The sequence below is a fragment of the Heterocephalus glaber genome, unplaced genomic scaffold (genome assembly GCF_053883595.1).
Source record: "Heterocephalus glaber isolate CG9 unplaced genomic scaffold, H.glaber_assembly_v1.0 deba00001442, whole genome shotgun sequence".
NCBI classification, from domain to species: Eukaryota; Metazoa; Chordata; class Mammalia; order Rodentia; family Bathyergidae; genus Heterocephalus; species Heterocephalus glaber.
The window spans coordinates 57,274,521-57,292,292 of NW_028258296.1; the positions used below are offsets into that span (position 1 = coordinate 57,274,521).

At 42.3% G+C, this 17,772-nt stretch overlaps 1 protein-coding gene and 1 pseudogene across 2 annotated transcripts in view; one reads left to right on the forward strand and one right to left on the reverse strand.

Annotated features, from left to right (window-relative positions):
* Window positions 1-17,772, forward strand: part of Ctxnd2 (cortexin domain containing 2) — a 43,101-nt gene that overhangs the window by 16,884 nt on the left and 8,445 nt on the right. Inside the window, exon 1 of one of the 2 annotated variants that reach the window (XM_087213395.1) lies at window positions 14,665-15,127. The exons of the other annotated variant lie outside the window; for it this stretch is intronic. The gene's annotated coding sequence lies outside the window, so the exon portion shown is untranslated. Of the gene's footprint in view, window positions 1-14,664; window positions 15,128-17,772 lie in introns of those variants that run through there. 2 annotated transcript variants of the gene reach the window in all.
* Window positions 966-1,464, reverse strand: LOC106010107 (mitochondrial inner membrane subdomain organizer 1 pseudogene; annotated as a pseudogene).

The following is a 17,772-nucleotide window of genomic DNA, read 5'->3' on the forward strand; positions in this document are numbered from 1 at the left end:
AGTTTTTTTCAGGTCATTCTTGTTTATTATATAAGGCCTTTAAAAATAAGAAAAACTTAAAAAGAAAGAAAGTCTGGTCTCAATCTTGTCATATTTTAATGATTTCATTTTTCTATATTCCCATTTCAGGAATCACCCAAATACACAGATTTTAATATAGTTACTAATCAGTCCAGATACAATTTGTATACTGCTTTTTTGTTTTTCTTTTGTTTTTGTTTTTTGAGACAGAGTTTCACTACGTAGTACAATCTGGCCTTGAACTCACTATGTAACCCAGCGATCCTCCTGCCTCAGCCTCCTGAGTGCTAGGACTATATCATGCCCAGCTTTACATTCTTTTGTACTCATCTATGGGTTACATAACCCCTGCACACAGTACCTGTTCTTAACACCAACAAAAGTTTCTCCACAATAGAATATTTACTGCCTTGTAATAAATCAACAGTTTGCTCAATACAAGCTCCCACTTCCCTGCCATCTTTGGATTTAGAGCTATCTGAATCTGTGTCCTAAATCACAGCTCCTCAGACCCCATATAAAGTAATTTTGCAGTTCCTGAATTTGAACTGTTTGATACAACAGGGTATTAGACTAGGCTGAACAATATGTTTACCACAGAAAACACCCTTGTTCTTCATAGTTTCCGGGGGACAAGCCTCACTCAACAAGTGATTTCTACCAAGTGTGATGGACCATATATAACATATATATAAACATATGAAGAGACTACTTAACTTAGCAATGCCCAGTCATTAGTACTTGGAAGGTTTTTCTTTTTTCACAAACTTCTATAATAAACATGTATTAGATATGTAACTAAAATTTTATAACAAAAAATATATATATGAAGCACCTGATTCTCTATACATACTCACTATTAACAGTAGTTTAAGACCAAAAATTCAGCATCTTATAAAGTTCTAATTAAACACTGTATTTAAATATGAAAATAAAAGACTCAGTTATTTCTTCATACTACTTACCTTATTCACTAAAAGGTAGCAAAAGAGCACTGAATTCTCCTTTCCAAGAAGTTGGAACCGTAGTACTTGGGAAGCTTTGAGCTCTTTGTATCCATACCGTCCCAGCTTCAGTGAGTTCTACTCCAGCCAGCTTAACCAGCAAAACACCACATGGCTCTTTTCTCCGTGAAGATATAGTAGGTAAAGTGATGGGAATATGTTCAATTTCTAAACCATTCTCAGTTATCCGGCATAATGGTCCTCGTAATTTAACATTCTTTCTTCTAAATTCTGCTGGAATATCTGAAGATCTTATAAATTTTGATGTCAGTCAAACACTTCTTAGAAATAACATTATTCCAGCTATGGCCATCCCAGTGCTAATGTTCTGGACGAGGCGCAAGTGATCGTCCGCCCACCGCGAGACGCGCGCCACCACATTGGGGGCTGCCCCGTCCCGCCTAGGGGATGGCAACGCCCGCCTGGGCCGCCCCGCCATGTTGGTGGCTTCCCCTTGATGGCGTATTTCTTGAGCTGGCTTTGCTCACTCTTTGTGGCTTTCCTGAAACGGTCCACATTTCTGGCTTCTTCAACTTCCTGGGGTCTCCACTGCACTTTCTGCTTTACTCTCACTGCTTCATGCTTTGTCCTCTCAGGGGCATATGCCTGGCATCACAGGGCCTCTTCTGAAATATGGTTGGAAGCCTTCCTGATCCCACAACACTTGCATTTTGCATGGCTGTAAAACCAACACCACATAGGTGATGCCGTTGTCTGCTGCTACCTTGAGCAGTAGCCAGGCCCATTTGAATTGTGGATGCAGAGGCCTCTAAGTGACTGGACGTCTGAATATTGTGAACTGAATTCCAGGAAACCAACTTCCTGGGGCCCCTTTCTCAAAGCAGTCTTTCATTTCTGCATCCTTGAGCTTGTAACGGTGGGGCCTTTCTGATTTCTGATATGCCCTAAAACTATTTTTCCTATTGTCCTGATCCAAAGTACTTGGCTTCTTTTTATGCATGAGACTTTGGTGGGACATCCAGATATAAACCATAGCAGTGTAATAACATGACACTTAACCAGGTGTCATGGAACAAGCCTGTAATTTCAGCCACTCAGAGGCTGAGGCAGAAAGATTCCAAGTCTGGGGACACCCTAGGAACTTAGCAAGAACCTGTTCCAAAATAAAAAGGGCTAGGGTTTGTTCAGTGTTCAGGGCTTGGTGTAGTTCAGTGGCCTAGCATTGTGACACCTTGGGTTGGATCTGCCCATGTGATCCTACTTAGAAGGTGTCGTCTGAGCTGTTAACCTTGGCTGCACCAACCCTGGGAGAGTTGTGGAAATATTCCTCCACTGATCTAGGTTCCAATTTAATCTGGTGGGATCATTTTCTCACTCACTGGAGGAGTGTCTGAAACTTGATCATGTTCTAGTTGAACTATTCATGAAGCTTCTGAGTTCAGTGTAGGAGTCGGAAGGGAGAGAGCCACGAGCCACTCTCCTTTGGTAAGAAGGGGCTGATAAAAGGGGGAGAGGCTGCCAAGAGATGTGCTTGAATAGGAGGAGACTGGCCTGGCAACAGCCAAATCCAACCCCGGATACCTCTCTTGAAAGGTAAAAACTACCATATTGCCTTACTGGTGTTTCAACTGGGAAAAATTCCAGCAATCTTCAGTTTAATACTGCCTTCCTGTGAGCTTGGGGAATACAGAGGAAATGACAGGGGGGAAGTAAAAAGCTTTGTTTCATTAAAGTTTTTTGTTTTTTGTTTTTTTTTGAAAAGCAAGACTTTCCTCTGATTAAGGATAGTCTTGGGCATAGTCTCTTTTTGAGGTGAATCAGAAGAACCTCTGATTGGTCTTATTAGCCAAATCCTGTCTTTGATTTTAGGGTTACAGTAAGGAAGCTTCATTATTGTGTTTCTTCATTGTTACTTCGCTCTTAGGATTAAATTTATAACCAGGAAAGAAATTATGGGTCTTTTTTGTTATGGGGGTTTTCTTTGTTCTTGGAGGGAGGTAGTTTGAAACAGGGTTTCACTTTGGTGTTCAGGCTGCTTTGAACTCACTGCATAGCCCTTGCTGCCCTCGAACTCATAGGGACCTCCTGTCTCAGCCTCCTGAGTGCCAAGATTATTGGCATGAACCACTGTGCCCAGTAGTTGTGGGGGATTTTCAAAAATGAAATGGCACTACAGATAGGAATACCGAAGTGATCTGGGAAGCGAACACATGGAAAAGAAGAGATGATCTTTGTAGAAGTCGAAGAGGAACTGACTTTGCTAAAGATTCATACATGCTGTCAATCTGTTTCTCACTTTAGCAGGACCAAATTTACCATAAGCCAAAAGATTCATGCCCCACCCTCTTTCCCCCACTCTCATCCTCAGCAGTGCTGCTGCTTGCTTTTGTCTCAAACTAAACAGGAACCTTAAAAGACACTTCAAAAAAAACAACAAAATCAACTATTCTCTTTGGAAAACAAATTTTGAATCTACCATTTTTTACCCCACTGGAAAACAACATTTACTGAGAACCCAAATTTGTTTTGCTTTTGAGATAAGCTGGCCTCAAACGTGAGATCTTCCCACCTCAACTTTCTGAGTAGCTGGCATCACAGGTATATGCCACCATGTTTGGTTGGATCTACCATTTGTTTGTTTGTTTGGTGCCAGGGATCGAACCTCGGGGCAGCGAAACCACTGAGCTAAATCCCCGGCCCTGGATCTACCGTTTTTGATAGGACATAGGTCAAGAAAAGCTATTTTTCCATAAGAGACCTTGAACAAAGGAAACTGAATATGCAAGCCCCTGATAAGTTATTGGACCATTTTTTGTTTTGGGGGGTTTTTTCTTGGTACCAGGGATCAAACTCGGCCCCTTGCACTTGTGAAGCAGGTGACAGAACCACTGAGCTAAATCCCCGGCCCTATTTTTTTGTTTTTTGAGGAAGGGTCTCCCTTTGTAATTCAACCTGGCCCTGAACTCACTATGTAGCCCAGGCTGGCCTTGAACTCCAGGTGATCCTCCTGCCTCAGCCTTCCAAGTGCTGGGATTACAGGCGCGTGCCACCACACCCGGCTAAATGTACCAGGATTGTTATAACCAGTCTAGAGCTGTGGTTACTTATTTATTTATTTTTGGTACCAGGGATCAAACTCAGGACCTTGGGTTTGCGAGGCAGGCAGGCGCAGTGCCACTGAGCTAAATCTCCAGCCCACTGGACCTTTTTTTTTTTTCATTTTAAAAAATGTTTACCTAAATTTCTGTTCAAAATCTTGTATTTTTCTTTTTTTTTTTTTAAGGGTACTGGGGATCGAACTCAGGACCTTGCCCTTGCAAGAAAGGCACAGTGCCATTGAGGTAAATCCCTGGCCCAATCTTGTATTTTTCTTAAAGACAGATTTATAAGCTTCAGGCCCTATAAAGCCTAGGTCCCTGCATATGACAATAAGAGCCAAGAATATACATGGCATAGTTAAGACCACAACACCAGCCTTTTTCTTTTTTTCCACACCCCCGCCAATGTACTGTACTTTCTGAGGGGGAAGGAGGAAAGGTGAACCTAACAGGAACAAGAGTAGCCTGTTGGAATTTGGTAGCTGTGAGCAAGAAGTCTGAATCAGTAAACTAGAGGACCTCTGACTCAAGGTTCAGGAATTCAGATGTAATTAGACAAGGAGAAAGAGAACCAAAGGTGGCAATCAATGCCTTCTGATTTCCAGATTTTGACGGTTTTCAATCTCTATGTAACATGAGGCTGTCAGCAAACACCTTCCTTCAAATGATCTCTTGAATTCCACGATCCTGTGCGCTTCGGGTTTTCTACACAAGGCCATTCCATTTGGGCTCCTTGATCTCTTCCTCCACCACAATGCAGACACTCCTTTGTCTTTAATCCTCCCTTGGTCCTCTAATTATGCATTCCCTGGATGACTATTAACTCCACGATCTTGCTCTTCTTTCCTCCTAAATTCCAGTCCAATATTTCTGTCCCCTGAGCATGTTGTGTCAGTACCTTTAAATTCAATTTACCCAAAACTGAATTCATCATAGTCCCTTAAAATATCTGCTATTCCTAAAATAAGTAATTCTATGAATAGGAGCATTTTTCTTTCAACTTTCCAAATTCAAGTCCCAGAATTTCGTTGTCACTTCCTCTTCCCACTCTATCTCCATTTAATTTCTTTTTTTTTTTTTTTTTTTTGGAACTTGGAACCTTGCTCTTGTGAGGCAGGCGCCAGAACCACTGAGCTAAATCCCCAGCCCCATTTAATTTCTAAATTATTGTAAATCCTTTCACAGTCTCACATCAGTTATTTCCATTACTCAGCCTGTGACCCTAGCCCTTACTTTCTCTTGAGACTACTATAAGTCCTCCCTATTGTTTTTCCCTAAGATGTATGTTATTTTATACCCCCAATATCTTTTACACACTTACCAATTAACTTTCTGAAGGATGGGTTTGATGTTTATCTTCCCTCATTTAATAAGCATGCATTGTGTAGGCATAGTGTGCCAGGCACCAATATAAATCCACTCGTGTAGGTCTATTAAATACCTACAGTGTGTCAGCCCTCCCCCAAGACACTGAAGCTAAAAGCTCTCATTTGTTCAAGGCTCAAGATTTTCAGTAATTTAAAAATAGCTGTCAAGTACTTGTTGATTGATTTCTTTAATCATTTCATCATTTAATCATTTCTCAGAAGATATTACTCTATCACTCTAGCCTTTTCCACTGACAATTTTTTTTTAAAAGACAGGGTCTTGCTATGTATGTAGTTCACCCTGGAGGCTGAGGCAGGAGGATCACCACAAGTTCAAGGCCAGCTTGGGCTACATAGTGAATTTAAGGCCAGCCTGAACTATATATTAAGACCTTTTCTCAAAAAATCAAAAAAAAGGGCCGGGGATTTAGCTCAGTGGTTCCACTGCCTGCCTCGCAAGCTAAGGACCTGGGTTCGATCCTCGGTACCAAAAAAACAAAAAAGCACAACAAATTACAATATAAGACCCATGGAAAATCAGGATTATTCATCTAGATGCCGTACCTGAGATAGAGCCGTACTTACTGGAGTGAGGTGATATCTTATTGTGGCCTTGGACTTGCATTGGCTGATGATTAGTAATGTTAAACACTTTTATTCATATGCCTGTTGGCTAGTTGTCTTTTTTTTTCAATGCTGATTGGGGAGAACTTGGTCCTTGCACCTACTGGGCAAACCCTTGCCCCTAAGCTACACTCTCAGTCTCTCTCTCTCTCTGTCTCTCTGTCTCTCTCTCTGTCTCTCTCTCCTGTGTGTAGTATTGGGGATCAAATCCAGCTCTTTGCACATGTTAGACAAATGCTGTACCACTGAGTTCCATCCCCAGCTCTGGAGTTCCTCCTATTTTCTGGATATTAACTCCTTGTCAGATGTATAGTTTGCAAATATTTTCTCCTGATGTGTCCCTCTACTGTGTTTGTTCCTTTGCAAAGCAGAAGCTTTGTAGTTCGAGGCCACCCCTTTTGTCTATTTTTATTTTTGTCTTCTGATCTTTTGGAGTCTTCACCAAAAAAATTCTTGTCCAGTTCAGTATTAGAAGCATTTCTCCTATGTTTTTGCCTAGTAGTTTCATAGTTTAAAGTCTCACATTTAAGACATTTTTTTTCCCCAGTACCAGGGATCAATTTCCGGACCTTGTGCTTGTCAGGCAGGTGTGGCGCCACTGAGCTACATTCCCAGCCCACATTTAAGTTTTTAATCCATTCTGAGTTGACTTTTATAACTGGTAAGAGATAGGGGTCTAGTTTCATTCTTCTTCATGTGGGCATCCAGTTTTCCTAGCACCATTTATTGAAAATACTATCATTTTTCCAATGTGTGTTCTTTACACCTGCATCAAAAATAAGTTGGCTGTAGATGTGGAGGTTTACTTGTAGGTTCTCTACTGTAGTCCATCAGTCTGTGTGTCTGTTTTTGTGCCAATACCATGCTGTTTTGGGCTTTTGGTTGTGATTTTTGTTTTAGTGTGTGTGGGGGGGTTCCCCTTGTTTGTTCTCTCTCTTTTCTTTCTGTATTGAACCTATGGTCTTTGTATTGAGAATGAGTGAACCTCCGGCCTTTGTATTGAGCTCCATCCCCAGCCCTTTTTTAAAAAAGTGTTTCTGAGGGCCGGGGATTTAGCTCAGGGGTTCCGCCACCTGCCTCACAAGCGAAAGGTCCCAAGTTCGATCCCCGGTACCAAAAAAAAAAAAGCGTTTCTGAGGCAAGCTCTCACTAAGTCAATAAATTGCCCAAGCTGGACCTGAACTTTGGTCCTCCTCCCTCAACCTCCTCGAGTGCTGAGATTACAGGTATGTGCCACCATGCCTGGCTCTCCCATGCTGTTTTGATTACATCTCTGTACTGTATTTTGAACTAAAATAGGTAGTTCTTCTTGTTGTGTTCTTTTTGCTCAAGATCTCTTTGGCTTTTGGAAGTGTTTTGTGTCTCCACAACAAATTTTAGTGTTTTGTCCTAATCCTATGAAGAATGTCTTTCATATTTTGATACAGATTGCACTGAATCCACAGGTCACTTTGGGTAGTACAGACATTTTAACAATATTGATTCTTCCAATTAACGAACAAGAGATAGCTTTCCATTTTTTTTTGTCTTCAAGTTTCTTGATCAATGTTTTATGGATTTCATTGAAGAAATCTTTCACCCCTTAATAACTGAAAAAAATATGTCGACTATCCACTATAGTAGTGTTTTTAATCAATTTCTTCCTGTAATTCCATGGTCTTCTTGTTTATCTCAAGGCTATTTTATTAGGTTATATCTTTCCACCAAGTCAAACCATTTATCAATACCTATTAATCCTCTCCATCACCATATTACTTTTTTTTTTTTTTTTTGGTTTTTTGAGACAGGGTCTCACTATGCAGTTCAGGGTGGCCTTGAACTCACCATGTAGCCCAGGTTGGCTTTGAAGTCAAAGAGATCCTCCTGCCTCAGCCTCCTGAGTGCTAGGATCACAGGTGTGCACAACCACATCCAGTTTTCAGGCCTATTTTGTCTGATGTTAATATAAACCTCTGTTATCTTCTCTTTTTTTGGTACCAGGGATCCAACTCCGGTCCTTGCGCTTGTGCAGCAGGCGGCAATACCACTGAGCTAAATCCCCGGCCCCCTCCGTATTCTTTTTGTTGGTATATACCTAGTGTACCTTTTTCTATCCTTTTACTTGCAACCTTTCCATGTGTTTAAATTATAGATAGATTTGTCTTTTTTAAACACCACATAACTGGACTGGGACAAAGACCTAAAAGTGAATGTTTGTCATTTTTTGTCTGACCAACATCCAAAAATCCTCCTATTTGGGAAACCTCCCATTATATGAATCTGTGGGAGACAGGACCTCATTTTCTCTCAGAGCCTAGAGAAATCAAATATCCCCTTTTCACCCTCTGGCGGCTAATGCACTGGTGTGTGACTTGGCCTTGTCCAGCCAGATGGGGTGGAATATTGAGTGACACAAAGATGACACAAATTGCCAGGGTTGGGCCTGATTAGTTCTTGGATGGGAGACAAAGGTGACACAAATTGCGATCCAGGCATGGCAGAGGCCACAGTATCCAGTGACAGCAGCAACGGCATCTGGTAGTGGCGATGTCTCACACCAGCACTGCCCTAACCAGACTCTTCCTGTGCTGACCTTGGCATGGTTTGGCATGGCTTCTGACTGCTGGCTTTTGCTGGTTTCTGCTTGTTTATAAGATTAGTTCTCCTTCTGGGAACTACCTGATTTTTTCCATAAATATCCTTTCTGTTTAAGAAAAGAAAACTCCAGGCTGGATGTGGTGGCGCACACCTCTGATCCCAGCTGTCGAGAGGCTGAGTCAGGAAGTGAGCCATGCATTCAAGGCCAGCCTGGGCTACACAGAGAGCCCCTGTGTCAAAAGAAGAGGAAGAGGAAGGAGAAGGAGGAGGAGGAGGGGGAGGAGGAGGAGGAGGAGGAGGGGGAGGGGGAGGAGGAGGGGGAGGGGGAGGGGAGGAGGAGGGGGAGGGGGAGGGGGAGGGGAGGGGGAGGGGAGGAGGGGGGAGGAGGAGGAGGAGGAGGAGAAGGAGAAGGAGAAGAAAGAAAAGTGCATTTCTGTTACTCATACAAGAATCCTGCCTAATTGGGCCAGGGATTTAGCTCAGTGGCACCGAGCCTGTCTTTCGAGCACAAGGTCCTGAGTTTGATCCCTAGTACCAAGAAAAAAAATCCTGACTAATATAAAATTGTTATTTTTTTCCTCTGGAATGTTAGAGGAAGAGACGATATGTAGGGGAATATGTGAGGTCTGGATCGGTTGGCTCCATTGTTGATAATCATAGGGAAATCCAATCTGGGGACAAAATCACCACAGAAGAAAGTCGGGGTTGGGAAAAAACCACAGATACAGAAGGCGGATCCTTGGTGACACCCTGACCCTCTGGATTAACCATATCTAAAGTTAGCCTCACTCTGGACTTTTTAGCCTTCTAAGTCAGTAAGTTCCATGGGTTTTTTGTTGTGTTTTGTTTTCTGGTGCTGGGGCTTGGACCCAGCACCTTAGGCACAATGAGCATGTGCTGTACCACTAAGCTACATCCCCTGCCCCATATTATTTTAATTTTCCATTGAGTGGCTTTTCTGACACTTGCAAACAAAAGCGTCCAAAAAAAAAAAAAAAAAAAAAACCATCCTACCTGATACCTTTCTATCCTGCCTTTGAAAAAGAATCCCTCACTTGAATCTGCACTAGGCTTTCAGCTGCTATTTTACTTCTCCTCTTTCTTTCCTAGTTGAATTTCTCATAAATGATTTAAAATCTACTGTCTTCATTTCCTTGCTGTCTTTTCCTGCTTTTTCTACTAAGTCTAGGTCCTTTCTTTCTTTTTTTTTTTTTTGGTACCAGGGATCGAACTCGGGTCCTTGCGCTTGCACAGCAGGCAGCAAAACCACTGAGCTAAATCCCCGGCCCATTTCTTTTTATTTTTTTGAGACAGGGTCTCCGTATGTAGTTCAGTGTGGCCTTGAACTTACTACGTAGCCCAGGTTGGTCTTGAACTTGCAATGATCCTCCTGCTTCAGCCACCTGAGCGCTGGATTACAAGCATGCATCACCACACCCATTTTAGATTCTTTCTTTACTACTCTATTAACACGACTTCCTTTAGATCAATGCTAATATCACATCTCAAAGGCATTCATTCATTCATTCAACAAACAAGTTTGCATGCCCACTTTAGCATTCTTTGAACATGTATTTATTGAGCATCTAATATATCCCAGACTTTAGAGATAAGAAACAAAAATAGATACAGTCCTTACTCTCATAAGATTATAATTTTATCAGAGAATACAGATATTAATACAGTGGCTATTCATAGAAGATCTCCCTGGGAAAGCGAAGGTCTCAAGGTTGACTATAGAGGAAAGAGAATAATGCAAAGAGGATGTTAATGGAAAAGGCCTGGAGATGAAGGTGAAATTTGTGGACCTCTGAGAAGTGGAACATTGCAAGGTCAAAAAGTACAAGGTGGAATGCCAGGGATGTAGCTCAGAGGCACAGTGCCTGCTTGGCAAGCACAAGGCCCTGAGTTCAATTTTCAGTACCAAAGAAAAAAAAAGTACAAGGTGGTTTGAGAGTATAGCTTAGTGGTAGAGTGCTTCCTAGCATGCATGAGGCTCTGAGTTCAATTGCAGCACCAAAAAAAGAAAAAGAAAGAGAAAAAGAAAGAGAGAGAGAGAGAGAAAGAAAGAGAGAGAGAAAAGAAAGAAAGAAAAAGAAAGAAAGAGAGAGAGAAAGAGAGAAGGAAAGAGAAGGGAGCTGGACAAGGTGGAGAATATCTCTAATCCACTGAAGTAGGAGGATCACAAGCTGGTGGTCTTCCTGGGCAGCCCTGTCTCAGGAGAAAAAGGGCTGGAAAGGTAACTCAGTGGTAGAGCGCTGGCCTAGCATTCCTAAGGTCTTGGCCTCCATCCCCAGTACCACAAAAGAAAAAAAATTAGAAGGGAGGGACTGGGGTTGTAGCTCAGTAGTAGAGTGTTTACCTATGTATGCAAGGCCTTGGGTTCAATCCCCAACACCATCATAAAGGTTAGTACAACAGAGAGAAAGAGGCAAGAAACAAGGTTAGACAAATTGTAGTCTCAGAGCCCCAGTAAGAAGTTGCTAAAGGGGCCGGGGATTTAGCTCAGTGGTTTCGCCGCCTGCTGCACAAGCGCAAGGACCCAAGTTCGATCCCCGGTACCAAAAAAAAAAAAAAAAAAAAGAAGAAGTTGCTAAAGGACTTTAATCAGAGGATTGATCAATTTATATTTATTAAAGATCACTTTGTGGTTTGGAGGGGAATAAAAGAGTATTTTCAGGAATACAGAGGGTAGTTACAGAAGCCTGGCATTTGATAGCCTGGAGTACAGTGGTAGCAGAGGGAAAAAGAGAAGAATCAACTTGAGAGATATTTTGAAAAGAAATTAATAGACATAGAGAGTGAGGAACCATCGCAATTTGGAACACAAAAAAACACATGACCACCAGGGGTGGTGGTGCACACCTGTAATCCTAGCACTTGGAAGGCTGAGACAGGAGGATCCCTGTGAGTTTGAGGCCGGCCTGCACTACATAGTCAGACCCTGTCTAAAACAACCAAAAAAAAAGACCTTGCTCTGAAAGAGCACAGTAAAAGGGGAAGAGCTCCAAATCAGCTTTGTCTCATCCTAAACCTTAGGACCATTTCCTTGCAATTCTCTGACGAGGGAAACTGTCCATAATGACCATAACTCTGGATACTGTTTCACAGAGCAATTTATCTCCTCGCCATCCCAATTAGTCTTTACCAAGCGAGACTTTTGCCTTACCTGTGTGTAGCCAAAGCCCCTTAAAAGATTTTTCCAAACAAATCTATTGGCTTTTTTTCTCTCCATGATTCAGTGATCTTCAGGCCTCTTTCTCTCATGGTGCACTTTTTTCTCAGAAATTCCCCACTAACTATGGTTATCTAAATGCAGTCCCCTCAGAGTTTGTGTCTCTAGTCTGGCTGGTCTTTAAAATGCTGACTATAACAGGTTTACCTGCAGCAACTTTCAGTCAAGGTAACATCATCCTAACGGAAGTCCCACTGAACAGGCTCTCGACTGCCGCTGGCCTTTATCTGTGAGCAACATCACTGCTCCTCATACTCAGTTCAGTTTCAACTGTCTTCTTCTCTGTTGCTACAAGTTCTTTCAGCCGACCTCTTTTCTTTTTCCTCATTCTTGCTTGTTTGTTTATTTTGTCTTGTTTGAGAAAAGGTCTCATTCTATAGTCCAAGCTGACCTTGAACTTGCTGTGTGGCCCAGGGCAGCCAACTTCTTTTCTATAATGCTTTTCAGGTGTGAATTAGAAACCAACCCACCAACTGATAAGTAGTCTTCAACCCTCATGCCAAATACCAAAATACAGTGGACCCTTGACTTACGAACTCAATTCATTCTCGACAACTGGTTGTAACTCAAGTTGGTCAGCTGAAGTCTTAGGCTCCTCTACATGGCCTTCAAAGTCTCTCTCCTGTATCAGGCAGAGCTCAGGGTCCTGAGAGAGACACTGGCCCAGTTAACCCCACACAGGAAAGGATGTTGTCATGCTCCTTCCAGAACTCTTTGTGGATTAAATCTGTGTCTGAGATCATCTGGACACACAAGCAGCCATCATTTGGGTCTTAAGTCAAGACTTTGTTTGTAAGTTAAAACTAAAATTCTGGTCGTAACCCAAGTTGCTAGTATGTCAGACAGGTCATAACTCAAGGGTCCACTGTAGATGAAGGGGTGCCAGCCTGGGTCACAGTCAAGGCCTCCTGCCAGGCAAGGTCTTGGATCGCACCCCAGGGACTCCCTGTCCCCAAGAGCAGGGCTGAGGGGCAGGCGGGGCCCACCGGGGGTGGTCCTGTCCCCAGGCTCCTCTGCGCCTCAAGCATGGCCAAGGATGTGAGTGGCGGGGCCTGCAGCAGCCACCTGGAGGCCGGGGGCCAGGCGCCATGGGGGTTGCCTGCAGCCCAGATGGAAAAAATCTAAAACCTCCTGAGAACGTAGAGGTCTACATCAGAGAAGTGGATGGGCAGCGAGGAGCCTGTCAGGAATGTGACTTCTTCAGCAGATTACACAGCACCTGAGATGGGTAACTGGATAAAATTACCTGGGTGTCAACATATCACAGGTACAAAATGCAACTTCTCTTCACTTAAACCAAATTTTTATGAAAAAATTACATTGTGTATAAGAGCAGCAGGGGGAAAAACACAAGCACTTCTTCATGGTATTAAGTTAACACATTTATTGCCGTTTGAAAAAGCTCACCTTGGTCTCCCAGAAGTGTGTTTAGAAGCTGAATATAAGGCAATAATAGTACACCTCTTCCATCCTGGAAAACAAAGATGGAAGTTCCACATGGGCTGTGGCTACTTCAAGCTTCACATTCTGTTTAGTTTTCTGGAAAAACTCTTCACATGTAGAAAGAAAGATCAAAACTGATTATTACACAGATAAAATTTATAACCTCTCACCTGAGACTACTTACTGCATTGTTTAAAAGTTAAAACAAGACTACTTTTGCAGAGAACTCATATCGATAATGCAAGTCAGGAGGACCATTTGCCTGGAGAGCAGGTGTGGTGCCACATGTTGGTACTCCCAGCACTTGGGAGGCTGAGCCAGGAGGGTCCCTGTGAGTTAGAGGCCAGCCTGGGCTATATAGTGAGCTCAAGTCCAGCCTGAACTACACAGCAAGACCCTGTGTCAAAAAGCCAAAGGGCTGGGGATTTAGCTCAGTGGGGGTCAGGGATTTAGCTCAGTGGTGAGCCTTGAAAACACAAGGTCCTAAGTTCGATCCCTGGTACCAAAAAAGAAAAATGTTTGATCCCCGGCACCAAAAAAAATTTTTTTTAAAGAAAAAAAAGTAATGAAAATTAATTCTACTTAATGTTCAGGTATTTTATAATGACAAAAATCAGTTTTTCTTTGCTCAGAATCCATAACAAAGGGGAGTGAGTTGCTAGTAGAATGGTTAGTCTTCCAAAAAGTGTACTTCTCCAAAGGAAATATTAAAAGATGAAAGTGTTCTGATATATTTAGTCATTGATATCTAGCCAACAATTACAGTCAGGGATGGGAGCTAGGATCTGTTTATTTTAGTTAAAATTTAATAGGCTTTCTTTTTTCTTTTCTTTTTTTTTTTTGAGGCAGGCTGGCCTCAAACACATGGCAATCTTCCTGTCTCAGCCTCCTGTAGGCTTTATTTCTTAAAATCAAATAGTACAGAAGGATTTAAAGTAAAATTTTTCTATCCTACCCTCTTACTCCCAATTCTGTTTCTCAGAGATAAGCCTGGCTTGCATATCCTTTGATACTTTTTAGAGCATGTATAATCATACATACAGAGACAGAGTTTCTTTTTTTGTTTTTGTTTTGTTTTTTGGTACCAGGGATCAAACTCGGGACCTTGCACTTTCGAAGCAGGCGGCAGAACCACTGAGCTAATCCCCAGCCTTCTTTTCTTGTTTTTTTGAGGCAGAGTCCTACTATATAGACATAGCCCAAGCTGGGCTCAATCTCACAGCAATCCTCCTGCCAAAGGCTCCACAGCGCTGGGATCACAGGCGTGCGCCACCACGCCCAGCTGACAGAGAGTTTCTTAAATTTTGTTTTTTTTAATTAAAAAGAAGCTCTTGCTTGCTGAGTTTATTTTACATCTTACTTGTTTAATGCAATATGTTAAGGATATCTTCCTATGTCAATACATACAGATCTATCCTATTTTTATAAATGACAGCATGGCATACTTACTACCTTACAATGACAAAATGTAAGCCTTTTATCATCTTGCCCATGCTGTTAAGAATTCTTGCCATATACAATGTCACAAGCGCGAAAATCCAAGCTTTCCATGTTTTCTTTGACTTCTAGTGGAATGTAAGCTGCCTCCACCAGAAAAGTCAAAGTTGATGCTCAAAATCAGAGCTATGTTCTGAAATGCGATATAACCTGAATATGTAATAAAATGTTACATGAAAACGTCAACATGGCCTTTCAAACTCTGGCTCTGATAAGCTGTCTTCCACAAATGTTTTGCCTCAGATGTGCAATGCTGCTTTCCCACCACCTGCAACTCCCAGAACACAGAGTGACTGACAGGTAGGTGCAGCACATTGGAAATGTTCGGAATTGTGTACGGTAGCACAGCATTGTGCAGTATTTCCACCATGTGGATCACATAGACATAAGTAGCTTTGAGAACACAGATGGTGAAATCCAGTAAAATAACTACAACCCGGTGAGTTCTGCTAGGCGTGGTGGCGCACGCCTGTGATCCCAGCACTTGGGAGGCTGAGGCAGGAGGCTGAGTTTGAGGCCAGCCTGGGCTACTTAGTGAATTCAAGGCCAGCCTGGTTTGCATAGTGAGACCTTGTCTCAAAAAAAAAAAAAGATGAGTTCTGAATGTTTATTATCTTTGTCTTTAATACAAATTTTAAGTTTTATAATTAAGTAAAATGACTGTATTTTAAAACCAGCCTGCAAAAGCCCTAAAAATGTAATACTAGTTGTTTTTGCACAGTGCTTGGTATGAGCACCACTACTCTGGTTTTCTTTTGCATTGGATATATGCTTCTCCTCTGCTGTATGACAAGTTTCCTGCAGGTGAGGGAACTGTCCCTGTGACCTTAGCCTCACAGAATGTTTGCTCTATTGTAAGTACATAGTTGCTAAATTAATGTGCTTGAATTAAAAACAATTTTTTTCATCTTAAAAGTACCTTTCCAAAACTGATTCCTGGGGACAATTCAGATATGTGGAAACAAACACCTAACTAAGAAAATGTCAGAACTATATATTGTGTATTTTTCTCAAAGCATTTTCCTAAGTGGAAGTTACTTTCACCAAGTACAAGCATCTGATGGAAACAACACATCTTTTTGGTCTAAAGAGAAAAAATAATGGAAATGTATGCCGCGATCCTCTTCCAGTCATTAAGATGAAATCCATTGCGAGTCTATGTCACCACTCTGAGACAGCCCAGGAATCTGTTTTACCTATTCATTTATACAATTATTTTTGTGGAAAACACTTCAAATACTGAGAGAAAAATTGTAGAAATGAAAGACACTCTACAACAAAAACTATAGTGCTCCGAAAAAGGAAATAGAAGAGCACTTTCTTGCAGAAGTTCTTGGTCCTCTATGCCAGTAATGATTACAGCAGCTGCGTATTCCACAGAATAGTCCAGGGGTTCATGGTTCAGACAGGAGATGCAACAGGTACTGGAGAGGTGGTAACGGTATCTGCAGCAAGAGGTTCAAGCATGAATACAGAGAATATCTGAAGCACAATGTCAGAGGTGTCATCTCTGCGGGTAACAATGGCCCAAACACCAACGGCTCTCAGTTCTTCATCAGCTATGGCAAACAGCCCCATTTGGACATGTAGTACACTGTGTTTGGAGAGGTAATGGATGATTTAGAGATGCTAGGTGATCTGGAAAAGCTCCCAGTAAATGAGAAGACACATTGGCCTCTCGGTGATGTACACATTAAGGACATAACTGTTCACACTGACCCACCTGCTCAGTAGACACAGTTACTGGACAGACCCTGGGCAGGTGTTCCCTGGAGCAGACCTGTGTGCTTACCCCAGTCAGTGAGATCGGGACCTCATCCTCCTGTTGTGTACAGCCAGGGTCGTCATGAAGGAAGCCCAGCAGTCTTTACCCTCATTCATACAGCACGTCCTCTACTAGTATCTTCTGGATCCTTTAACTTTTCTAGGCAGGTGGAGTTGAGACAGGGTCTCACTGTGTAGTGCAGGCTGCCCTTGAACTCATGGCAATCCTCCTGTCTCAGCCTCCCAAGTGCTGGGATTATAGGCATGTGTCACCATGTCCAGCTTTCTTTTAACTTTAATATTAAATATATTTTTTAAATTAAAAAAAGAAAGGGGCCGGGGATTTAGCTCAGTGGTTCCACCACCTGCCCTGCAAGCACAAGGACCTGAGTTCAATCCCCAGTACCAAAAAAAAAAGAAAAAAGAAAGAAAATGGACAGATGTCCCCTGTTCTTGGATGGGTGGAACCTATATAATCAAAATGGCCATATTTCCAAAGTTGATATACAAATTTAACACAGTCTCAATCAAAATTCCAACAGCATTTTTCACAAAAGTGGAGAAAATAATCCTAAAATCCATATGGAACCAGAAGACGCCCAGAATAGCAGAATCAATCCTGGGTAAAAAGCGCAAAGCAGGCCGGGGATTTAGCTCAGTGGTTCTGTTGCCTGCCTCACAAGCGCAAGGACCCAAGTTCAATCCCCGGTACCAAAAAAAAAAAAAAAAGAGCAAAGAGGGAGACATCATAGTCCCAGACCTGAAGTTGTATTACAAAGCTACAGTGATAAAAATAGTATGGTGCTGGCATGAAAGCAGACATGAGGATCAGTGGAACAGAACAGAGGATGCAGAAACAATCTCAAGTACATTCAATCTTCAACAAGGGAGTCAGAGGACCGGGGATTTAGCTCAGTGGTTCCGGCGCCTGCCTCACAAGCTCAAGGTCTCGAGTTCGATCCCTCGCACCAAAACAAAAAACAAAACACACACACACACACACACACACACACACACACACACGCAAACAAGGGAGTCAGAAACATACTGGAAGAGAGACAGCCTCCTTAATAATGGTGTTGCAGGCTGGGGACTTAGCTCAGTGGTTCCACCCCCGTGCCTCAAAAAAGCACAAGGTCCCGAGTTTGATTCCCAGTACGAAAAAAATAAATTAATAATAA